At 46.3% G+C, this 25,947-nt stretch overlaps 1 long non-coding RNA gene across 1 annotated transcript in view; it reads left to right on the top strand.

Annotated features, from left to right (window-relative positions):
- Nucleotides 1–10,217: 10,217 nt before the first annotated feature.
- The window catches only part of LOC146784024 (uncharacterized), a 324,690-nt gene continuing 308,960 nt past the window's right edge, over nucleotides 10,218–25,947 (top strand). Inside the window, exon 1 of the long non-coding RNA XR_014970884.1 lies at nucleotides 10,218–10,323. This is a non-coding gene — a long non-coding RNA (uncharacterized LOC146784024). The remainder of the gene's footprint in view (nucleotides 10,324–25,947) is intronic.

Here is a 25,947-nt window from a genome sequence, read left to right on the forward strand (position 1 = left end):
CGGCGATGAGGAGATGATCAGATCTGTGCAAGATGATAAGGTTCAAGGGTTGGAAATGATTTTGTTTGTCAATAACGAGGTTGAGAATGGAGCCTTTGCTATGGGTATGTTTGCTACAAAGTTGAAGATGGTCATTAGGTGAGAGAAAAGTCTCCAGTGCAAAAGTGATCCGATCAGTGGAGATATTACAAACGATATTAAAAAAAACTCCCAGGAGGAAGGTGTTGTAATGTTGTGAGTGACTGGGCCCACACTGTAAATAATTATGCAGCACACAGGTGTAACATCGGTGGTTAGCTAGGAACGAACTTCCGCTCAGAGCCCTGGGCTTTTTATTAAGTTGCTCATGTGGTCTCAACCTCCGTCGAGCCCACTTCCATAATCGTTATTCTGGGGGTGTTCACTGACCGACCTTCCCCCTATCGAAGCGAGAGGCGTGGACTGCCCCATCGTCTCTCGCGATACTACATTCCTCCCCCACCAGGAAATAACAAAGAAATAACCATGAAACACTATAAACATTCACTTCCAGTCCTGACCATTGGCTATCGGTCGAGTTACAATAAAATGAAACAGTCTTACTTGGGAGTTGGCAGCAACTGCTCACCCTGGCTGCGATCCGACATCTGATCGCCGACTAGCCACTAGTCACATAGTCCTGGTACTTCTGGGAGAGCTTGGGGCAGGGCCGGAGGTGATACCGGCCTTGACTGCTCCGCAGTTGCAAGTCTGGAGGCTGGTCAGCTGAACTGTGGACGGAACCTCCACTCTGCTCTCTTTCCGAGTCCCGGACTGATGGCGATGAAGACTGCAGGTAGGGTGAGTAATCGGTGGGGCTTGATTGTCCCTGTTCAGCCCTTCTGCTCCTTGAACTTGCAGATCTCCTTTGGGGCGCCTCGCCTTGATCAGGGGTGTCCGCTGGGGTGCACTCCTCGGCTGGAGGGACCTTTTAAAAGAATGACACATTTCGGGTAACAGTCTCGGAACCCCTCCAAGCGGTCAACATGGTACCCTTGACGGCAATGACAGTCCATGGATTCCGTTCGAACTGAGTCCGGAACTTTCCTCCGGGGTGTCGATCCTGCACAAGTACCTGGTCGCCTGCGGCGATGGGGCTCTCTATGGCGCGTCTCCTCTGAGATGCCACTTCGTTGGTCTTTGCTCGCCTGAGGTCTGATAGGTTTGGAGGGTTTGTTCCCATGTAGAGTGGTGGGGAATGGTGTTGGTGACTGTTCGGCCAAAGCAGAGGCGGCTCGGAGATATACCTGTGGTGCAGTGAGGGGTGAGCCGGTATTCACGAAGAAACTGATACACAGCCCGCTCTAGGTTGAGTCCCTCTGACAACGCGATTTGTATAGTTTTGTTCAAAGTTCGCATCAGGCGCTCTACTTCGCCGTTGGCCTGGGGCCACCGAGGCGTGATTTTGCGGTATTTTATCCGATGGGATCCCAGGTACTCAGCGACTTCCATGCTGGTGAACGGTGGTCCGTTGTCAGTCCGTAGTTCTCCAAACAGCCCGTGAGCGGCTATCACTTTTTCGAGTTTAGGGATGACTTCTGCTGCGGATGTGGAGGAAATGAACTCTACCTCAGGGTACCTAGAGAAGTCGTCAACAACTACCAGCATGTGTCGTCTGCCTGGAAGACTGCAGAAGTCTGCACTGACTCTCTCCCATGGGCTGCTGGGGCCTGCTTCAGTGACCACCGGTGCTGGTCTGCTTGGGAGACTCGTGGCGAGACATGCAGGGCAGTGCTGTATGAGTGACTCAATTTGGTGGTCTAGGCCTGGAAACCACACTTTGCTCCGAAGTCGGTTCTTGGACTTGACGATCCCTTGATGCGCTCCATGGGCCAGGAGTGCCGCTTGTTTGGTGAGGCTCACGGGTAGGACTAGCCGCGGGCCACGCAGGAGACATCCTTCAGCTGACACCGACAGCTCGTGACGGACCTGGTGTAGCGACTTTAGCATGGCTTGAGCCGTTGCCGTGCGCATGGGCGACGGGTTTTGGAGCAGCTGTCAGTCTCCAGAGCCGACTGCTTGTATCGCCATTTGGAGGCAGTCGTCGTCCTGGGTGGCTGTTATGACTTCTTGCAGTGACATCGGGAGGGGTCGGGACCGCTCGACTACCATCCGTACATAGTCTTCTGTGGCAGCCGCTTCCTCGGCTTCCGGGGGGGTTACTGGCCGAGCATGCCGTGACAGGAAGTCGGCAGGGTTCCGCGTGCCGGGACGGTATTACACCTTCGGCTGGAACTCTTGTAGCTGCAGTATCCACTTCTCAATTCGTGGAGGGGGCCGGGATGACGATCCTAGAAATAGCGGAATCAGTGGCTTGTGATCCCTTATGACCGTGAATGGGTGGCCGTACAGATAGATGTGGAAATGGCGGCACCCTCACAGAATAGCTATGGCCTCTCTTTTAATTTGTGAGTAGCGCTGTTCAGTAGGCGTTAGAGTTCTACTCGCATAGGCCACTGGCGCCCAGTCCCCGCAGCTCTGGCGTTGCGCTAACACGGCTCCTAGACCAGTGGGACTAACGTCTTCGACCAGTTGGGAGTCATGGCGCGGATCAAAGTATACGAGGGTTGTGTCGGCAGACAGCGCAGCTTTGGTCTGCTGGAACGCTTGCTCCTGTGTTGGGCCCCAGGTCCAGTGGGCAGTGGTCTTGGTGAGCTCTCTCAGTGGGCCCGTCAGATCGGACAGGTTCTTGATGAACCGGCCACAATACGTGACCATTCCCAGAAAGCTGCGGACTCCGGTCACGGATGTGGGGGCTGGCGCTTCTTGAACGTCCTTGACTTTGGCGGGATCCGGCCCGATCCCTCTGTCTGAAAATCGGTAGCCAAAGAAACTTATTTCTCTGCGCAGGAATTCGCATTTCTCCCTGTGGAGTGTTAGGCCGCGGTCTCTCAGGCGTGTGAATTCTGCGTTGAGGCGGACGATGTGTTCTTCTGGGGAGGGGGCGTGAACTAGGATGTCATCGCTCACGTTGAGCACCCCTTCTAGCCCCTGCAGGATAGTTTTGATTATATTTTGGAACACTTCGGCTGCGCTGGAGATCCCGAAGTTAAGGCGCTTGTAACGCCACAGGCCGGCGTGGGTGGAGAAAGTCGTGATCGGACGCGAGTCTAGGTGGAGTGGGACTTGATGATACCCCGACCGGAGGTCCATCTTCGAGAACCACTTTGACCCTGCAAGCTCGCCTATGATGTCATCCACCATGGACGTCAAGTGGCATTCCCGTTTGATGGCGAGGTTCGGGATTCGCATGTCAATGCATATGCGGACAGCGTCCGGCTGCTTCGGTTTCTTCACGACCACGATGGGGGACACCCATGGGGCGGGGCCAGTCACCCGCTCATTGATTCCCGCCGCTTCCAGCATGCGGAGTTCTGATTCCACTTTCGGTCGGAGGTGGAAGGCAATCCTCCTGTGTCTGAGAGCCACCGGGGCTACTGCCTTGTCAATATGTAGACGAACTGCTGGGCCTGTGAGGCACCCGATCCCGTCGAAGAGGGGTGCGAACTCAGATATCAACTTGTCCAGATCATGCGCTTGCACCGCAAAAGCGAACTGGATGAGGCGCAGTTCTAGAGCTGTGCGACAGCTGAGGAGGAATCCTGACCCTTCTCTGGACACGTAGACTTTGGCTGACTGACAGAATTCGTTGTGCGAAATTTCTGCTTGGAACACTCCGCACATTCGGAGTGGGGTGTGGGTTCCAAAAGCATACACCTGGACTTTGGTGTTGCGGAGCGCCGGCGGATTGGGTAGCAGCCTGTAGGCACCGATGGCTATAAGGTTGATTGTGGCGCCGGTGTCGATGAGCGTCGTTACTGGATGTCCTTGCACGTTCACAGTGCACATGGGTGCGGCTTGCAGAGACGCCGAGAGGGCATGTAGCATGTGCACCACGTGCACCGTGGCAGCTTCATCATTGTCCATGTCTCTGCTCGATGAATCACCAGGTGCAGGCTCCAGTGCGGGTACTGGTCGAGTCGGGCCTTGCGACTGCCTTGAGGGTCTTGAGCGACAGACTTTGGAAAAATGGTTGACTTTTCCACAGGCACTGCATGTTTTTCCTTGAGCTGGGCACGCGCCGTCGTGTGGGAGCGGGCCTCCGCACCACCCACAGAGACTGAGTTTAGGATTCTGTCCGGGTCCTTGAGCAGATGGGTTTTCTGGGTCTCTGCCGTGGGCCTCACGGATTGGGTTGAATAGCACAGACTGGTTCCTCTTTGATAGCTGCCGGAGATTTCAGTTCCATATGGGCTGCCCTGGCCTTGGACAGTTCTTTGGAGCGTCCTAGGGTCAGTATGTCCTTCATTGGCATGTTGTGCTCTTCAAGGACGCGTTCGCGTTGTTTTGAGGAAGCGCACCCTTGGATGAATTGTGCTCGCACCTCACCGTCTTCATCAGGCAGGGTGCATGTGCTTGCTAGCTCCTTGAGCCGAGCGTGGAATACCTCGACCGATTCTTCTGGGAGCTGTTTCGCTTGGCGGAGCAGGAAACGTTCGTAGTCTGGGTTGGCACACGGCTCGAAGTGCGCAGCGATGGCATCCCGCAGCGTGGCGTAGGTCCTCGGGGGTCCGGCCTCCTGGACGGTCTTCGCAATTTTATGGATGTCTGCGCCACCCAGTTGGAGGAGCATGGACCGCTGTCGTCGCTCTTTGATTTCTGCAGCTTCAAAGAATGTCTCCAGCCGTTCTACCCATTCCTTCCACCGCGCAGCTTGGGAAGGCGGCGGACCTGTGACGGCGAAAGGCTCCAGGGGTGGGACGGTGGTCATGGTGGCACCACTGTGAGCGACTCCTAGGGCGCAGAAAGACTAAACTGTAGCGTCTGTGTGGCACCAGAGCGTTGATGGCAGGAGGAAGTTTGTATGAACGCCAGGCGGCGGTACCAACACCGGTGGCTGATTGGCAGGCGGTGGCGGCTGGGGCCACGATGGGGCATGCACCCCGCAGGCGACTGGGTCCGTCCCACAGCAGTTCCTGTGCCAGCGGGGGGAGGGGGCTCCGAGGTGAGGCTGCGTGGCACCGTGCGGCACTGTTGGGCAGGAGTACTGCGAGGGGTGGGCTCCTTAGATGTGCTTGGCAGCACCTCTCTTGTATTTGATGGTGGAGGTTGGTGGCTGGAGATGCAGGGAGGGAAACTCTGCACACGCGCTTGCAGCGCGTGACTCACAGGCAGGGTCACCTACAGGTGAGATCGGGCTGAATTTCAATTACGGGTGCGGTGATGACTAGCAGCCAGAGGGGGCAGCAGAGAGCATGTGAGCACTCACCGCGTCCAAAGGCGCTTCGCGGGGCACCCGTATGTGCGCTCTAGCCGTCTCGTCTGCACGTCGTTGCAGGCGACCTCCGGTGGTGCAGTGGGGCCGCTGCGAGGCTCAGGCAGCAGACAGGGCTTCAGGCACAGGTCGCGCGGAGCGCAGTACTCCAGCGGGAGGGGCTGCACGGTCACAGGTGCGTAGGCAGCGGTAGCGCACAGGCTGCACGGCGGGTTGGAGGTACACCACCTCGTCGCCAGTGTAATGTTGTGAGTGACTGGGCCCACACTGTAAATAATTACGCAGCACACAGGTTTAACATCGGTGGTTAGCTAGGAACGAACTTCCGCCCAGAGCAGCGGCGTCACTAGGGGGGTGCGGGGGGTGCGGACCGCACCGGGTGACACCATCGTATGGGGTGACACCAGGGCCGGCTTTAGACGCCGTGTTCGAAAGTTTATTATGCTTTTGAAGCACCTGCTGCAGCGTTTCTTTTTCTTTCCCCCGTCAATTACCAGGCCTCACATAAATGTCAAGATAACTCGTGTGATTAATTATCTTCCTGGAGAGAGATCAGCATTTTGTATAGATGAGGTTTTGACTTTTATGTGAAGTTAGTGCAGCGGGTTAATGTGCCTGCTGCAAAGAACGTGTACCAAGTAGATTACAGAGTGCCTATGATGTAAACAGATCTGCAGGTTACTGCTTTCCAAAGAGACATCCTTTTGTTACTTGCAATTTCTAACTTAAAGTCCTAATATAGGATAGTGAGCTATTAACTTTCATCCTAGAACTGCATACACACCGCAAAATATACATTATTAGAGCATTGATTAATGTTGCAAAAAGGGTTAATTTGGCTAGAAATCGATTCTTATTTTTAAAGAAAACTCCCAACTAGGCTGTTTCTTTTTCGACTCTGAGTTTGTGCTTCTCCACACCAAGCACTCTTAAACTATACTGCCTACCAGTATGGATGACATGTGACTCCTACACTTTTAGTCCTTTGGCTTATGTAACATTGCCTATACACTGATTTACACACGTATGATTGATTGTCTCTGTGTAATGTGTGTGATGCAAAGTGCTCGGACACCCTACACTGGTATGAGTGGTGCTGTATAACTAATTCAATGCATCTGAGAGGGTGTGGTTATGGAGACTTGGTCGCTGTTAAAGGGTGCTAGTGAGAGAATCCGAGGTGGAGGTGGTCATTGGGGGGGCGCCAACAAACATTGTCGCACAGGGCGCCACCAGCTCTAAAGCCGGCCCTGGGTGACACCAATCTGGTTACGCTGTGTAAGTGTAACACAGCTCTGCAGCCTTGCCTCTGACTGCTTTATAATCAGGACTCAGAGGAACAAATACTGCAGTGCACGCCAGCGCCACGCACGCACCACCTACTAGCATAGTGGTGATGGTGCGATGCGCGGCGGTGGCGTACCCAGTTTGTGGGTCCCAGGGCCGTCAATCTTATAGCGCTACCAATGACGGCCCTGGGCCAGCCCCCGTGCTGTGCTCCTTTGACGTGCACCATCACCACGCGCTTAGACTGCATGAAGACAGAGACAGTCTCGGCAGGGGAGGGCTGCTGGGCGATTTGCAGAAGCAGAACCCATACGGTAGGGGCCCAGCCACCACCACAGTGAAGTCTTAAAAGGTAAGATGTTTTGTGTAATCCAATCAGGCTGCTCGTAGTATCCGGAAGACCACACACACTGCAGTTACAGTTCATGTAACATTACAGTGATTCACCTGGAGTCAGCTTGGATGCCCCTGGGAAGAGATGCATGCATGAGGGCTGCTGTCTGACAAAGGCAATGTCACCCACTCACGAGTACCCCTGCATCCACCCACTCACAAGTACACCTACATCACGTGCTGATAGGTACTGAGAAAGGTCAGGGCGGTTGCGCCACTGTGCCATGCACCTCTTGTTATTAAACTACCCACTGTAAAAACGTCATGAAACGTATGCCTTTTAAACGTAAACACCGCATACCTAAGGGGTTTATGGCGTGAGTAACCACATGCATATAAGGATTTTCCAGCAAATTTCAAGTCAGTTTATTTACTTTTGCTGGACCTATTAAAACGAGAGTTGACAAAGTCAGCAAGTCTGACTAGAACTTGCTAACGTATGTAAACAGAGGCATGCATAAACGAACACAGACAATGTATGTGGTCTCTCAGTGGAGCATGATTCTTTCTAGGTCACCCCAGACTGGACATTTTTTTATGCAGTTTTTTTATAGCGTGAAACTGTCCCAAGGGCATTAGTGCACTTAACAACAAAACCATACTACGTACACATTTTTTCATTTTTTAAGCAGCGAAAGATTAAGTGATTTGCCCACAAAAACTGCTAAGCCTAGACAAGGATTCAACCCCTGCTCCCTAGGTCAGCAGCTCAGTTCCACTAGGTATTCACCCCAACCCCATCATGTGGCAAGGCACTTGCACTGTAAACTGAGGAACAAAAAGAAAAGCAGCACCAGATGTTTAGGACAAAAAATCCAGGGCACAGACAAAAATACAAACAGAAAGTGACAGGTTACACAGAGGCACCGCACAAATAGTCTGTCTGCATTTGTGTTTCCCTACCTGTGGTTGCATGCCTTAGCAGCAAAGCGTTTCCCAAACTGTGGCTCAGGACCCACTGGAGGGTCGAGCTTACTTTTGGTGGGTCTTGAAAGTTAGTCCAAGCAATATACAAAGATGCTTGTAAATTCTGTATTTATCTTGTCACATTTCCTATGCTTCAAAGATAGAGGACATGACCTGACATTTGACTTCTGACAAATTGCTTCTTATGTTTTTTTCAACGTGAAGGATTGGTATTTACAAACTTCTCTCACGTTGTGGTCAGAGAAAGTAAAGTGAATTATATGACAATATTGCCAGGCACAGGGAGTGCGAAAGGGAAGGCTATCATTTTTTGTAACCCACAACAAAATGTAGATACCTGTAAATTAAATGTACACATTCACCTGTGAGAAAACCAAGCACAAAGCCCATTTAGTTCTGAAGAGTTATGGAAACACAGATTTAAATAGGGTTAAAACAAATCAGAACACGCAACTCATTGATGCACAAATGATGAATGGTCACAGAAACCCAAGCTCCACACATCATCATTTGTCACCAATATAGTTTTATCAGTAAAACTGAATGTCTGTGCAAATTTAGTGGCCATTTCAATGGGCAAACTAAAATGACACCCAAAGAAAACAAACAATAAGAATGGGGTTTTGTGACATCTCACTGAGTGCAGTGGGCACAGTGTGGTTTGGTGACATAAGGCCACAACAAGGAAGCATTTTCGGAGATGAGTTTGTGTGCATTGGGACGTTCAGCTTTAGAACATGACGGATGCCAAGCATATAATGCTGCATGTCTGCACGTGCCTCCACAATAAAGCAACATGTTATTGAGCAGACATTGCCTCAGAGTTTTTTGGTGCCCCAAGGTAAGACCTTCCTCCTGATGACCTAAACAACATGAAGAAAAAACCTTCAGCAGAAGGCACAAAGTTTTTTATATGGCTCAATACATACATGTGGGCCCTCTTCCCACCCCTCGGTACTCACTGTGGTTCATGGGGTTATTCTCAGGTGATGCCACCAGGTGCAGGTAGGCGGTCCAAAACCCTTCTATGGCCTTTGTAAATAGAGGACCTAAATTTACAAACGTTACTAAGGATTCTGTATGGTTCCGTTATTTCCCAACTGTGTCCACTAGTGGACTCGGAGCGGAGGAGGTCCATGCGGTAAGTCATGATGGGGTGACACCATGGGTTACCCGCACCGGGTGACACCAACCCTAGTGACGCCACTGGCCCAGAGCCCTGGGCTTTTTATTAAGTTGCTCACGTGGTCTCAACCTCCGTCGAGCCCACTTCCATAATCGTTATTCTGGGGGTGTTCGCTGACCGACCTTCCCCCTATCGTAGCGAGAGGCGTGGGCTGCCCCATCGTCTCTCGCGATACTACAGGTGTGAAAGGAAAAAAGCACGTAAGGTCATAAGTTAAATTAAGTAATTTTAAAAAGTTCAGTTGTTCCCTGAAGGGTGGGAAATAGCAATGTCTAACTCGTCTTGTCTGGAGATGTACAGTTGAGGAAGGCACCGTTTAAAGTAGGAGAGGGCTTAGAGTGAAGAAAGAAGGTTTTGTGAGGGACTTCAATTTTGACTGTCAAATTATTGCGAGGTCACAAGCCTAGTCTATACAGAAAGGGATAGTGTGGGTTGTTATCATGAAACGATGGGTAACATTGTTTTGAATATCGTGTAAAGCAAAGTAGTCAGAACGTTTAAAAAATACATACAGAGTTGTCCAAACAAATATCGTAAGTATTAGGCCTGAAAGGTTGCGGCAGTCATTCATAATAATCACATGATAGTTTTAAGATCTCACTGACACTCTCCGGTCCCAACAATTCAAATAGAAAGGGCTCCCTCTAGTGTCCTGATTTCCCATGCTTATAGCCAGCACCAATCTGAGAAAGCAGGGTCCACAGACGTACACACGATCTGCATTGCTGTTAGTAATGTTAACGTTAAAGTATGCTATACTTAAAAATGGGTTTAAGCTTGGACGTTGAAGGGTGTAATATCGGTAATGAACTAATAAGAATCAGCAGCCAGCAGTGTCCACTTTCCAGAATGAATGTATGGCGGGTGTATATTTTAATTTGCAGGCGTAGAATCTCGCATGTAGTGGCACACCTACAAACTGCGGGTGAACTGATCGTTCACTGAAACTTTTACCACTAGACCTACGCTTTAGAAGCAAGTGTCTCTCGTCTTTTAGCTGCGGAGAGTGACAGTCAAACTCCGCAGGTGGGGTAACTCATAGACAGCCCCTAAGCAGAGGCTCGAGCCTCGTCTCACGCGACTGGTCCGAGTGGTTTTATCGTTTAGCCAAACAGCAGCTTGCCACTGTGTCACGTGATAAACGACCGGTAAAGGCTCGAGGCTTAAAGTTGCTGTTCAGAGAAATGAGCAGAGAAGAGTAAACACGGAAACCAGTGAGCCGTGGTTGGAGAAGAAGGTGAGGTTAGGGTGCCGAGGGAGAGCACACAAGTGAATCCGGGAAGCAAGTAGACTAAATAGCTCGTGTTGGAAGGACGTGACGTAAAAGTAATTCTATGTCAGTCCACGGAGGCTCCGATTATGCTTCTCTTTGCTTTACTGCAAAACACAGCAGCCAATTAAACAACTTTAAACTTCAGCATACCCTGGAAGTACAACCCCCTCCATAGTATGCACCAATCACGATCAGTACTTAGTATATATAGTCTGAAACCGCGACATCACTTCCTCTTTCTTTGCTGCTGCAGCAGCAGATAAGTGCTTTTCCTTACCTTTCTCGTTGTGGTAGAATTGTGGGGAAGTTCTTGTTTTAAGGATTTTACCGCTGGTATTTGCATATATTCAGGATTGTTGTAGGAAGTTACGGCGCTGCCGGTGTCAGTATTCCTCAGGTGTTTGCGTTCGCGTCTCCGGCTCCCTCAGGGCTCGTCGGGTACGGCAGCGCGCGCGTCGTTGGACGGTTACGAGCGCTAGGGGGCGGTGGAGAAGGAGGAGGCAGACACGACACGCTCGTGCTCAGAGAGCGGTCGCGTCGTTGCCCCGGACGCTGTGTCTGTGCGCGAGAACCCGTTTTCGTCTATTTCGAGTTAACGGCTCCTCGCGCACAGAGTAAAAAGACTGCACACATCTCTGGCCTCATTATCTGAACGCTGACCGGAGCGTGTTACCGGCATAGAGCTTTGCTCTAGGGGAGTTTTATTAGGGGTTTTCTACTTCCACCTTGTTATTGGTTCAGAACCTTTAGTGTAGGTTTCAATTCTTTTTGTGCAAGTTCTAGGGACAGGTTCTGACAGACCCCTGGGCTGCTCCCCCCCCCTTGAATCTCCTCCAGACCTCTCTGCTTGAAGCAATGGCGTACTACACCGAAGAGGAAGATCAGTGGGTAGAGTGTGATGCATATGAGGAATATGAGGAGCCTGAACAATTGGAGGAGAATTTGGTTGAGGCCCTGGATACCCACGTCCAGGGTTCAGTTAATAAAGCTTTAATAAAAGCCCTAAAGCCTTTTACTAAGCCTCTCCTCAAATATGGCAAGAGGAAGATGAAGACTCAGCATAGTGGCGCGGGAACTTCGCAGTCTTCTGCCAAGGTTTTGGCGCGCATGGCTAAAAACGTCATGAAAGACCATGGCTCCATGGCTTCTTATACCACTGATGACTCTTTTCCGTCTACTACAAATACCTCTGACTCGGAGGTGGAGTCGGTGAGGCCTAAAAAGAAATCGAAAAAGGTGACACATACTGCTTATAAAGCAGATGATAGTCAGGCTCCCAAAAATGTTTTATTTGACCCTCAGAGTCTTATACACCCTCGATCCTCAGAGTGGGTTCCTTGTCCGGATGTGGCCCATTATGTGGGGGTAAACCTACGACAGGGTTTTGAGAAAGAGGTGCGCGCCACCTTAAGGTCGGAATGCCCGAGACCCTCGCTGACCGGAAAAGTGGCGGACACGCCAGAGTTAGATCCGAATATGGCTACATTTATGCGCAAATTCGCAAAGGACCCGAAAAAGGGTTTGGATAGAGCCTGGCGGGGGTGCCAGGATAAACTGTTGGATGTTTCGGGCCCCCTTACCAAGATATTGGATGCGGCGGTCAACGCCAAGAATCAAAACGTTCCGTTGGACACTTCGGATGTTATGGAGTGGGCCCAACGGGCCCTGTGTTTTTTGGGCAATGCCAATGTGGTGCTGTCAACGGAAAGGAGGCGCTCCTTCTTGATGCGCATTGACTCTCAACTGGCGGAGATGGCCACGACGGAACCGGGTTCTCTGGCCAATGGCATGTTGTTTGGCGATAAATTTGTCAAAGAAATGGGCAAATACGTCGCCACGTTTTCAGCACTTGATAAGGCGCAGGCTAATATCAAGAAGGTGTTCCACACTGGTATTTTTGAGAGGGCCGGACGCTCCAGGGGTCGAGGGTCCGGCCGAGGTTATAACCAGACCTCCCGAGGTGCTGAGCAAAGAGGCAGAGGTGGTCAGAAGCCGCAGTTTTACCCCTCCCGCAATCGGGGTGGACGAGGTCGAGGCCACAGAGGAGTCTACAGAGGACAACAAAATTCCAGAGATAGCTCCTATTCAGGTAACGATTTTGAATACCACAGAGTGCATGGTGGGAGGTTGCATTGCGTTGTTCCTTCACAGGTGGCAAGAGATTACGGTCGATCCCTGGGTTTTACAAACAGTGCAGGGCTTCCACATAGAGTTCTACGCCACTCCGAATCAGAGTCAGGTGCCCGGCTCCCTACATTTTTCCCTACAAGAACAGAGTTTCATCGACAGGGAAATGGAAGCGTTACTCCAAAAAGGTGCGATAGTGCGGTCTATTCCTCATCCTCAGGGTTTTGTAAGCACGATTTTCTTGGTTCCAAATCTCAGGGAATTCAACGCATGGGTGGTGTATCGCCACTTCAAAATGGAGGGCATCCATTTACTGCGGGACATCCTTCTAGAACAGGATTGGCTAGTTCGCTTAGATCTGAAGGACGCCTATCTGGCGGTTCCTATATTCCCGCCACACAGAAGGTTTCTCCAGTTTCTCTGGCGCGGCCAGTGGTTCGAGTTTTCCGCGATGCCCTTTGGTCTGTTTTCCGCCCCTTGGTGTTTCACCAAACTCATGAGACCGGTGGTGCAATGGTTGAGAGAACAGGGGGTACGTCTGATAATTTATCTCGACGACATTCTAATTATGGCACAGTCGAAAGAACTCTTGATGATGCACCTGTCTTAAACGCTCCGACTGTTGCAGGAACTAGGTTTCCTATTGAATCTAGAGAAGTCGGTTCTGATTCCATCGCAATCGATGGATTTTTTGGGATTTCAGATCAACTCTCTCACGTGTCAGTTTCTGCTTCCTTTGAAGAAGAGAGTGGCAATCAGGAAGGAATTGAGGAGAGCGCTTGCCTCTCCGACAATATCATTACGGACGCTAGCTCGCCTTGTAGGCTGGTTGGCTGCGTCCATTCAGGCGATATTTCCGGGTCCATTGCATTACAGGGCCCTTCAGAGATTGAAAATTTTGCATCTACGCAAGGGTCTCTCGTACTCGCAACAGATAGCCCTTTCAGCAGAGGCTCGTACGGAGATCAATTGGTGGTTAGACCATATGGATGCCTGGAACGGCAGGGCCATTTTCTCCTCCAGCCCGGATGTAGTGATAGAATCAGATGCGAGTCGATGGGGCTGGGGAGCGCGTTGCGGGACCATGGAGACAGGGGGTCGGTGGTCTCAGGAGGAGCTGAAATTGCATATAAACTGCTTGGAACTTCTGGCGGGAGCATTTGCGATTCGTACACTGGCCCCTCAGAAGGTTTCTTGTTGCATTCTTCTCCGCATGGACAATGTGTCCGCGGTGCGATACATAAATCGGCTCGGAGGGACCCGATCTCGCCTCTTGGCGGAGATAGCCAAGGACTTCTGGCATTATTGCCTGGACCATCGTCTGGTGGTGACGGCGGAATATATTCCCGGGTCATCCAACGTGATTGCCGATTGGAATTCACAACATTTGCGGGACAGCAGCGACTGGAAGCTTTATCCCAGCAGTTTCGAAGCGTTGAATCTCAAGTGGGGATCTTGTGTGTTGGACCTGTTTGCGTCCAGACTCAACAGTCAGCTTTCACGGTTCTACAGTTGGCGGCCGGACCCTCTAGCGGTCGGCTCGGACGCCTTTCTTCACTTGTGGACGACAGGCATTCTATATGCCTTTCCACCATTTGCCATGATCCCGAGGTTGTTGGCACAGACTCGCAGACAGAAAGCGGAACTGGTTCTGGTTACTCCTTGTTGGAAAGCTCAAGCATGGTTCCCAACCGCCTTGACCTTGGTTTGTGCGCCTCCGGTTCGACTTCGCTCGTTTCCGGACATTCTCACGGATCCTCAGGGGCTTCGCCACCCATTAGTGTTGCAGAACCAGTTGGTTCTCATGGCCTGGAGACTTTCAGGCGTCGCTGGCAGGTGCCGGGAGTTTCGCAAGACACTCTCTTTTTCTTATCCCAAGCTTGGGCACCTTCCACACACAAGCGATACGAATCTGCTTGGAAGCGATGGGTTGGTTGGTGTGGTGAGCGACAGAGTGATCCAGTGGGATCCGACATTCATCTAATTGTGAAGTTTTTGTCGGAACTAGCCAAATCCGGCTTGGCATACTGGACGGTGAATAACTTTAGATCGGCAATTTCGGCGGGCCATCCGCATGTGGAGGGCAGACCGGTTGGGGAACACCCTTTGGTTTGCAAGGTGGTGCGAGGGATTCGTTTAGTGAACCCTCCCCAACCTAAGTACACCGTACTTTGGGACGTTACGGTGGTATTGCGTTTTTTGAGGAACTGGCCGAATAATTAAGCCTTGTCTAGGAAACAATTATCTGCAAAATTGACAGTCTTGCTGTGTCTAATCTCATGTAGACGAGTGTCGGATGTGCGGGCATTGGATTTGGCAGGTAGAGTATTTACTCCTTCGGGAGTTTCCTTTACGATTTCCAGACGTACTAAAACGCATTCTCTGTGTATTACATACCCTGCCTTTCCTCATCACAGCAAATTGTGTGTTGTCAAGTGTTTGAAGGTTTATGAAGATTGTACTAGGGAATTTAGATCTGATGTATCAGGACAATTATTAATTGCTCTTCAGAGACCTTTTCGCCCGGTCACATCTGCAACCCTGGCCAGGTGGGTCACTTGGTTACTGGGTCTTGCGGGGGTGGATATTTCCATATTTGGAGCACATTCCGAAGAGGAGCTATGGCCGCAAAGTCCTTTGGGGCGGGTTCCCGGTTGCAAGATATCATGGCTGTGGCGGACTGGTCGACTGATTCCACATTCAAAACGTTTTACCATAAACCTATTGTGGATGTAGCTTCGGTGGTGGTGGATCAACTTTAAACTAGCATAATCGGAGCCTCTGTGGACTAACATAGAATGAAAAATTGTCTAGCAAACGCGACAAAGAATTTTCAATTCTATTAAGGACACGGAGGCGAGGATTATCCCACCCAAGCTTCGGGATTGATAACATTATTGTGTAATTGTTATAACGTTGTACCCACCCTGTATTTCTGTACATTGACTTCAACGCCAGTTTTGTATGGACATTACGATGTCAGTTTCCATTCCAGTTGAACAGACCAAGCAATCTTGAGGTTCTGGAGTTTTGGCATCGGCAAGGATGATACGGCTTGCCAGGGTGATTTTCCAGGTTGACATAAGACAGAGGACAACATCTTCCGGAGATGAAGTTCGGGGTTCAAGTTTGGACGCACGTCGATGAGGAAATCGGTGGTCCAGTGTTCAACAATCAAGTTTGTGGACTGTGTTTAAGAGTTTCACGCAAAGAAAGAGGAAGTGATGTCGCGGTTTCAGACTATATATACTAAGTACTGATAGTGATTGGTGCATACTATGGAGGGGGTTGTACTTCCGGGGTATGCTGAAGTTTAAAGTTGTTTAATTGGCTGCTGTGTTTTGCAGTAAAGCAAAGAGAAGCATAATCCTCGCCTCCGTGTCCTTAATAGAATTGAAAATTCTTTGTCGCGTTTGCTAGACAATTCTTTATCCCTCCACCTTTACAAGATTTGGACTCCACTGCCATTGCACCAGAGTAAAATTGATTATTTCTTAGCTTTCAGGGAGGCCGGTGTTCAGGTTTTAGAACTCTAACGCAAACATTTGTAAGGCAGCTGTGGAACAATTATCAGAGTGGGAGTGCTGCCATTGATGGTACGTCACTGAAGTCATAGGCATCGTTTTTAATATATTTATTTATTTATTAACAGACTCATGTAATTTAAAAAAGGCAATACAAAGGTTTTGTTTACATACATTGATTAATATACATCATTCTTCTTAAAATCTCTATTCCGCATAAATAAATTTTTTGACATCTAAATACAGTTACATCTAAAATCTTCCACTTATCATGAGATCGAAATATTCTAAAACCCACGAGCCGTGATTTATCTATCTCCAGTATGACAATTTCCTTATTTTTTGTGCAAAATGCAATTATTTATTTACAAAGTATGCAAATGACCACTCCCTTAGACATTGTGAAAAACCCAGCTGTCCCATAAAGAATAAGTGTAGTAAATGCATTCAGCAGGAGAGAGGGAATGGTGTGGTATGTAAACAGTGGTACATTTTTTGAGCACTTAGTTGCAAATATATTCTAAAGCGTGGCGTATTAGCTCACCCATTTACATTAGGCACATTTTCCATTGCAATTGCCACTAAATTTGCACAGAAATACAGTTTTACTGATACAATTATAAAGTGCACAAACAATAATTGGTGGAAATCAAGGCTCAGTGAATATTAGATTTGGATATCATCAAGTGTATTGATTTGCGTTGATCTTACTAAAATCTTTCTTTTCTCTGCTCTTCAGATTTCGAAAAAAAATTGCTATATTTGGGCTTTGCTAACTGGTGATATATTCTGAAATACCTGTACAGTTCATTTACAGGTGTTTACATTTTGTTGTGTTAGAAAAAAGAAACTCTTAAGCCTTTTCTTTTAGACTCTCTGTACCCCAGTTATATCATCACATAGCTCACTGTTGTAAATGGCATGTCCTCTCTTTTCTGTTTTCCTTTTTCCCCTTCCACCTGTAATCTTTATTCCTTCTGTGTCCCCTTTTCCTGAGTTCTGTAGTGGAACATTTCATCCTGAAGGCTGACTTAGAATGTTGTGAAGGGAATGTTTACCTTGTATGTTGGCAGTTGGATTTTATGGCACGACACGGAGGCCAACATTATGCAATAATTCCTTTATTGCCACCACTCAGCAGCAAGAAAAAACAAACATCATGTTCTTAGAATAAAGAATACAGAATCTCTAAGAACAATCCATTACTAACAAAACTCTTCAACATCATCTGTTCTCCCTTCTTTTATTGCTGCTGCTCAAAGAGATAAGTATAATTTTTTATGATAAACTAGAGAAATTATTTTTAATGAGTATGAGGCTTGGTGAATGAAGAGTATTTTTGGAAAGTGAATAATAATAACATGGTTTTTGGAATGGAATGTATGTAGATAAATAAATTTTTCAATATTTGTGAAATAGATTCGTAACTTGAATCAAAGGTATTTCAAATGTGTTAAAGATTTTAAGATTAAACCTGTAAAGCAAAACAATCGTGTTAGAGGGCTTTAATTTGTGAAGCTTGAGGTATTTTAGACCGATTTCGGTGGTTACGCTTTTAATAGTGAGGGATTTATGGAGTTAAGTGGGAATGAAAGGCTCGCAATGGCCTAATTTGAATGAGGATAGATAAAGGGAAGAGAAAGTAGTATTTAAATTGGTTCGCGTGTGGGTTATAATTCAGGGTTAAGTGCGCGTATTTCAAACGGAAGAATTTTAAACATTCAAAGTAAGACTCGCGCACGCTTACTGCAACGTTGATGCGTGTCATCCGACGTGTTTAGAAGAATGTGGAGATCGCGCGTTTGTTTATTTTGGAAACGCGCATGACTAATGAGCAGAAATGTCCCTTTGAAGATTCCTTAGTGACGCCGGTTGCTTAGCGATGACGTTTTTACATGGGAGAGACGATATTTTCACTCAGGAAAAGGTCGTGATGAGTTCTGAGAGGGGGAGAAGAAAGATTAGTGAGAGAATTAAAGTAAAAATATATAGGATTGGTAAAGGATTGCTTTTGAAAATTCGGAAATAATTTAAAAAGGTTAAAAAAAAAAAGTGTGAAGAAGAGAGAAAGAATAAACTGTTTTGAAGTGAAGAGGTTACAAATTAGGAATTATGGAGCAAGGGGAAGGAACATTAGAAGAAAAATTAAAAAAGGCGATAGAGAAAATAACTACAGAAGTTTCAATAAGAATGGAAAAGAAATTAGAATTGTTAGCCTTGTTGAAAACAAATAGACAGGAGGAGGAGAGATTTTAGTCGGCTCCTGAGAATGAAACTGCGCATTGTAGTGGTAAGAAAGTTTCAAGGAAAAGGAAACATGTTTCTTCTAAAGAAATTCATGGTAAAAAATCTAAAAATATTGAAAGTGAAGATGTTTGCTGTTTAGACAGGCAAATAGCAAAAGCCTTGGGCGTAAATGAAGGGCAAGTTAGAGGCCCAAGTGAAGAAACAAATAAAAGAATGCGCAGACATAAATATGTGGTATGTGATGAATCCTCTGAGAGTGCAGAGATAGAATTGAGTTGTAGTGATGATTTTGACTCAGACGAAGAAATACAGGTTAAAAAAGCAAAAAAGATGAAAGTTCAGAGAGTATAAATCTAAAGGATCCATTAGGCAATGAAATGTTTGACCCATTACTTATAAAACATCCTTTTTCCCCTAAGTGGTCGACATCTGTTCATGTTTCACAGTATTTGGAATACTGGATGAGAAAGGAAATTCCAAAGGAGGTGAGAGTAAGACTCCGATCAGAGTGTCCGCAACCTATTGTTGATAATAAGGTGTTGATGACACCAGAACTTGACCCAAAAATAATTGCATTTATTGCAAAAGGGGGTCGTTACCCTAGGAAAGGAATTGATCGAGGGTTAAGATCTTGTCAAGACAGATTAGTAGATGTGATTGGACCGGTTTCAAAAATATTTGAGATGGCAGAAGAGGCCTATATTGGGAAAAGCGAAATTGATGTACAAGAACTTCGAGAATGGGTCCAAAGAGTTGTGTGTTTATTAGGTAACGCTAACACAACTTTATCTATTGAAAGAAGGAAGAGTTTATTATTAAAAATTGACCCAAAACTGGTAGACCTTGCGACAAAAGAGGAAGGACCTTTGGCTAATGGTCTCCTTTTTGGAGACGATTTTATAAAAGATTTATCAAGATATGTAGGGGCGTTCAGCAGCCTACAGAAATCTCAAAGAGAGATAAAGAAGGTGTTTAGTGAACGTGTTTTTGGTTCGGCCGGGAGAACGCGGAGTCGGCTCCCTGGCCGAGGACAAGGGATTACAAGAGGCTCCTTCTTACGTGGGTATGGAAGCAGAGGCTACCAGGGTCCACAGTTTAATCGTGTAGAAAGATTTTTCCACAGAGACAACGTCCAAGATGAAGATATAATAGAGAGAGACGAGGCAGAGGTGCGATTGGTAAGTCAAGACCCTTCTGTTATCCACTTAAAGTTGGGCGCCAGACTTGCCCAATTCAAAGAGATTTGGTGGTCTATAACATAGGATCCATGGGTTTTGGAAACAGTACAGGGTTTCAAGATAGAGTTTATCGCAAAACCAGTTCAAGGAACGGTTCCGAATCGTATACTTTTCAGGAAAGATCAAATAAAGATGATAGACATAGAAGTAAAAGAATTATTGATGAAAGGAGCAATAGAAAAAGAGGAAGAGATTGTGGAAGGATTCATAAGCAATAATTTTCAAGTGGAAAAGAAAGACAAAGGGGGAATGCGCCCTGTAATAAATTTACGTCAATTAAACGATTGGGTGGTATATCACCATTTCAAAATGGAAGGAATACATCTGTTGAAGGATGTGTTATTGAAAGGGGATTGGATGACAAGATTAGATTTGAAAGATGCTTATCTGACAATTCCAATATGGAAAGAGCATCAGAGGTATTTGAGATTTATATGGAGAGGCCAGATTTGGAAATTTGTGTCTACCTTTCGGCCTGTCATCCGCTCCGTGGTGTTTCACGAAGGTATTACGTCCGGTGGCAGCTTTTCTCAGAGAGAGAGGTGTACGAATGATAATTTATTTAGACGATATTCTGATAATGGATCAGGACAGGAATACTCTTCTGTCTCATACGAAGTTGGCGATAGAGTTGCTAGAGGCTTTGGGTTTTGTTGTGAACAGGAAGAAATCTCAATGTGTGCCCAATCAACAGACTCCGTTTTTGGGATTTGTAGTAGATATGAGGGAAGCAGTTTTGAAACTTCCAAAAGAAAAATTAAAGAGGATACGAAAAGAATTAAAGAATGTTTTGAAATTGAACAGTATCTCTTTAAGAATGTTGGCACGCGTGGTAGGACTTCTGTCTTCAACAATTCAGGCAATATTTCCAGGTCCTTTACATTGCAGGGCATTACAGAGGTTGAAAGGTTTCCATTTAAGGAATGGTTTGAGATATTCAGAGAGTGTATGTCTTTCACAGGAAGCAAGGCAGGAGTTGATTTGGTGGTTGAGGAATATGGAAGCATGGAATGGGCGAGCAATTTTTGGAGAGAATGCAGATCTGATTGTGGAGTCAGATGCAAGCTTGGAAGGCTGGGGTGCAAGATGCGGATTAGTAAGTACTGGAGGGAGATGGACAAGTCAGGAAAGGAATCAACATATAAATTGTTTAGAATTATTAGCAGGATCTTTTGCAATAAAGTGTTTTGGGGAACAGACTGCAAGATGTTCTATCATTTTAAGGATGGACAATATTTCTGCAGTACGATATGTCAACAGGATGGGTGGTCCAAGATCAAAAGGCCTTGCGGATTTAGCGAGAGTTTTTTGGGAGTATTGTTTGGAGAGGACTATTCATGTTCAGGCAGAGCATATCCCAGGGAACTCAAATTCTGTGGCAGACTGGTTTTCGAGCAATTTTTTACGATTCCAGCGACTGGATGTTAGACCGATCAGTTTTTACGAAGTTGAACCAATTTTGGGGTCCTTTTCAGACAGATCTTTTTGCGAACAGACTGAACACTCAACTAGAACGATTTTTCAGTTGGCATCCGGACCCAGAGTCGATGGGAATAGATGCTTTTCTGCAGGACTGGAGAGGTCTACATCCATACGCTTTTCCTCCGTTTTCAATGATAAGCAGAGTGTCAGGGACAATACGGAAGTGGAAAGAAACGGTGGTGATGATCACCCCGTTTTGGAGCTTGCAAGCTTGGTATCCTATGTTACTGGAGATGAGCGTGGATTTTCCAATTCTGATTCCAATGTTTCAAGGGATCTTGCGAGGCCCACTGGGGGAGGTTCAAAGTTTGGTGGACTCAGGTCAACTTCACCTGTTGGCATGGAGACTTTCAGGAGAGTCTGGAGTAAGCCAGGGCTTTCATCAGAAGCATCAAAACTCATTGAGGAATCTTGGGCACATGGAACAAGGAAGGTATATAAGTCTGCATGGAATAAATGGAATGGTTGGTGTGTGGAAAGGAATATAGATCCCGTATCAGCAGATGTAGTTCATGTTTTGAATTTTTTGACTGATTTGTATAAAAGAGGTTTGGCATATAGGTCAGTGAATTTGTATAGATCTGCAATATCGGCAGGACATATTTTGATAAATGGAAATACTGTTGGTCAAGACATTATGGTCAGAAGATTATTGAGAAGTATTAGGTTGGCTAAACCTCCTGGTCCTAGGTATACCTCTCTTTGGGATGTGTCTATAGTATTACGGTTTTTCGAGTCATGGGATGATAATGGTCTCTTGGACCTAAAAGATTTATCTTATAAGCTCACAATGTTATTATGCCTTCTTTCGTTTAGAAGAGTTTCTGGTGTACGTGCCTTAGAAGTAACAAGCAGATGCTTTACTCCTGAGGGTATTTGTTTCTATGTTAGACAAAGAACAAAAATTAACTCTAATGTTATTTTTTATCCGTACTTTCAAGATAAGGAGAAACTTTGTGTGGTACGCTGTGTGAAAGAGTATGAATGCAGAACGAGGCCTATAAGACCTGTTGGGGTAGATCAGTTACTCATTTCTTACAGGTATCCATATAAAGGTGTTTCTGCACCCACTTTGGCTAGATGGGTGAAAACATTAATGGAAAAAGCAGGTATAGAAATAAGTAAGTTTGGTGCACACTCAGTGAGAGGTGCAGCTGCATCAAAAGAACGTGTTTTTGGGAGGTAGCTTGCAAGATATTTTAAAATGTGCAGATTGGTCATCGGATTCTGTGTTTAGGAAATATTATTTTAAACCTATTGAGATTGCAGCTCAATGTATTGTTAATGTGCTTTGAACTTGCATAATGTTGGCCTCCGTGTCGTGCCATAAAATGTAGATTTTCCACAGCCTTGGTGGGCTGAAAATCTGGATTTTTTTAAAGGACACGGAGTCTAATATTATCCCTCCCTTTTTTCTGTTTCCCGAACCCTAATATTTATATCTTGTATTTATGCAGGTCAAAGTTAAACTGACTGGGATTGTTCGCTTTTGGACAGCTATCATCTTTTCGTAGAGCAAGAAAGAAGATTTCATTTGGTTGGATTTATTTCCTGTTCATGGACTCAAAATATGAAAAATGTTTAAATAAACATTTCTCTCTTTTAGCAGGCAATGTCAGAAGGGAGAACAGATGATGTTGAAGAGTTTTGTTATTAATGGAATGTTCTTGGAGATTCTGTATTCTTTATTCTAAGAACATGATGTTTGTTTTTTCTTGCTGCTGAGTGGTGGCAATAAAAGAATTATTGCATAATATTAGCCTCCGTGTCCTTAATAAAACCCAGATTTTCAGCCCACCAAGGCTGTGGAAAATCTCCAATTACCTTGAGAACGGAGTTGGAGACACTTGAATAAACCTGCTTTTTATCTACTATTTCTTTATACTCCTTTACAAAATCCTTTCACTTTGCAGTCAAAGAAAGAAAAGTTAACATCAATCTCCATTTTAAAAGAATAAGCTAAAAAGTCAGACAACATAGTGTGATATTTGTCCTGCGTTTGACCAGCAAATGTGCCAAGATGGAAATAAAATTTAAAAGAATCTTGATTGCTCGTTCAGGTTCTGCACTCCAGCATAGATATTTCGGGGGTGCTTCAGCACCCTCTGAACACCTGCTTTCAGCACCTATGTTGTAAGGTGGTGGTGCGCTGTTTAAGTATCAAAGTCAAAACGTTGTATTTTATTTAAGACTTTTGCTTCTACACTTTTAGCTCTAAAGGCATAAACGAAAGTTAGCAAGGCCACCTGCTAGGTTTACAAAGCTGTTGGGCTGAAATGCTCAGCATCTCCACTATGTTAAGACCTTATCAGTTTATTAGGAGCAATTAAATTGATAACGAGAGGTAAAAATTGGTAAGGAAGGGACACAAAAATTGATGAGAAGCCATGTCCAATGCCAGAAATCTGAGGAGTACTGGAGATAGAAGAAGAGGAGACCGCAATGAATGAAGCAGCCCCAGGACCAATAGGGTGAGAGAAAGCTAGGTGAGAAGTAAATATGGTAATATGGGTGCAAGCAAAAGGTATTAAAGAGAAAGATAATAGAAAGAAAGTGGGTCCATTGAATGAATGACTAATATCAATAGAGATAACATAGAAAAGAGGAGAGTTAGAAAGGAATACATGGGGAAGACATGAACGAGAGCGTGTTTCTTGATGGACTGTTGGTGGTAATAAAAGGAATAGGATCACACTGCATTGCCCAGGAGTGCGATCTTGTCTTAAATTTCCCTATAAGCATAGCAAAACACTCAGTGTGTGATGGGCCTTTCCACTGACTAGGAAACTGCAAGGGCAAGCTGCAATAGAAATGCTGATCAAGCTGCTCCCTTTTCCATTATCTTTCCCACCGAAATTCTCAATGCCTAACCCTCACCAGGTGTTCCTTCTTTTTTAATAAATATGTGTAAATATATTTTCCTTTTTAAATTTTCCCCTGTTAGGCAAAGACACAATGGTTGAATGCCAAATAAAAACCCTTATGAAAAGTTTGAGACTATGTTTCTTCCACTAGATTGTTGAGGTCTTGAAATCGGATTTTTCTATCAGGTGAGTATTCATCTTCGATATCCTGTGATGGCTTATGTGTGCAAGACGCCTTGTTCCACTGATCTGTGTGTTCGATAATACAATCCGGGGTCTTCTCAGGACTGGATCTCATCCCATCATGCATAACTCTTATCTGGTTCGCATTAAGCCCTTCAAATTGTTTCTAGTTGCTACCTCTTGTTATTCCTTTCCCTTTAAGGAAGATTCTTCGTTGACTGGATCTTACAGCTATAGTTTTTGTCTACAGAATTTGTTTTCCTTTGTTGTTTCAAAATGGGCTTTTGGGAAAGCATCTTGTACAGTTCGCTTCACCTATTACTTAGTATAGCTTTTCTTTTTTCGTTTATGGTTTGAACTGGTTGTTAAATCAGCGAAAACTTGCTGCTGTAACACTGACTTTTCTATCCAATGTAGAGCTCGCCCTTGAAATAACAGGAACAGCAGCTTGTAGTCTATCACTCTAAATTGATGTCTCATTTATTTATAAATATTGTGTGTCACTCGCTGTCATTGCATGGGTGCCACAATCCAGTTCTTGAATAAAGAAGGCAACAAACACCAGGAGACTAATCTCCATTCAAAAAACAGGAAGAGGGAAGCAGAGATTCATTCAGCTTCCAGGACCAGTGCTTAAATAATCAAGGTGAATGAATTACTTAAGGTCGATTTCCAGAGTCTCTTGGAAATTTATGATGAAGACACTCAGCCACACTGTCACAGCAGCGGTATATCTTGGTTCTCCACTTATTTGATTAAGTGGAGTGAATCATCATAGGATCTTGGCACCTGAGTGTCCCGTTCTCCAGGTGTTCATCATCTTCCACCAGGAGGGAAACTGTCTGGTGTGCGACAGTCGTGAATGGGAAGAGTGTTGAAATAAGAAATTATTAAAAATATCTTCTCTCCTGTGTAGTAGTTTTTATTTTCACCGGAGAGGGATAAGGTTTAAAAAAGTGGACATGCTTATTTGGTTGATTATAGGTCCAATAAACCTGATGAATGCCCGGTCACCATGTTTCAGCCGGTGCCGCCCATCTGGGTCAGTTGGCTTTCTTTAGGACTGGAGGATCCAGCCGTCTCGAAAATTGAGGGGCTGTGAATGTGCTATGAAGGGTAAATGGATTCTCTCACGCTATTAGGTCAACATGCTGTATTTAATGCCTGTTGTGGACATGGGGAAGGGGACACATGCACGCCCCTCCTGAGCTCATTAATAATTCACGCTGCTCTAGTCAACCCCTGACCTGCCCTGGGAGTTTTTAAGGATCTTGCAACGGAGCTCGACGCGCTTGAGTTCTCGACTGGTGTTTAAAAGTCAAATCCTTCTGTCTGTATCTCGGGCCCCGTTTAGTCATTTCACACATACCTGTGCTCATTTTGCTTCTGGTGGCGGGCCCTTGGCACCTGGAGGCTTTTCCACCGGCCTTCCGACCTCAGGTGGCGCACTCTGTAAGGACTGGCTTCCTGCGCCGACTTTTCTCTTTTTCTTGTACTCTGGCACACCTCGACCCTAGTTTGAGTGCAAAGGGCCCTTCTTCGGAACTGGTCCAAAGTGGGTTTAAGGGGATCAGCTTCCCTAGTCCTGGAGAGAAACCCACTGGTCCTGGGGTCAACTGTAGGTACAGTCCTTAGTCCATTAGAGCATCAGGGGCTTGTCTTTCCAGTTGTCCATGCTACTACCACCGTCCAGTTCCAGTGTCCAACTCCAACAAAATGCACTCTCTCTCTCTCTCTCTCGTGCAAGAGTTTTTAAGCGGGGACGGAAGGTTCTAGATGCCAGACACCTCTGGCTAATCCCAGGGTGACACATCACCATTGTCCCAACCCTCCTGTACAACATGCAGGGACAATTCATGATGGCACCATCTGGAAGTCACTAGTCACATCTCCTCTGGGGCCTCTGCTCCACACCCCCATCTG

The sequence above is a fragment of the Triturus cristatus genome, chromosome 11 (assembly GCF_964204655.1).
Source record: "Triturus cristatus chromosome 11, aTriCri1.1, whole genome shotgun sequence".
Taxonomy (NCBI): Eukaryota; Metazoa; Chordata; class Amphibia; order Caudata; family Salamandridae; genus Triturus; species Triturus cristatus.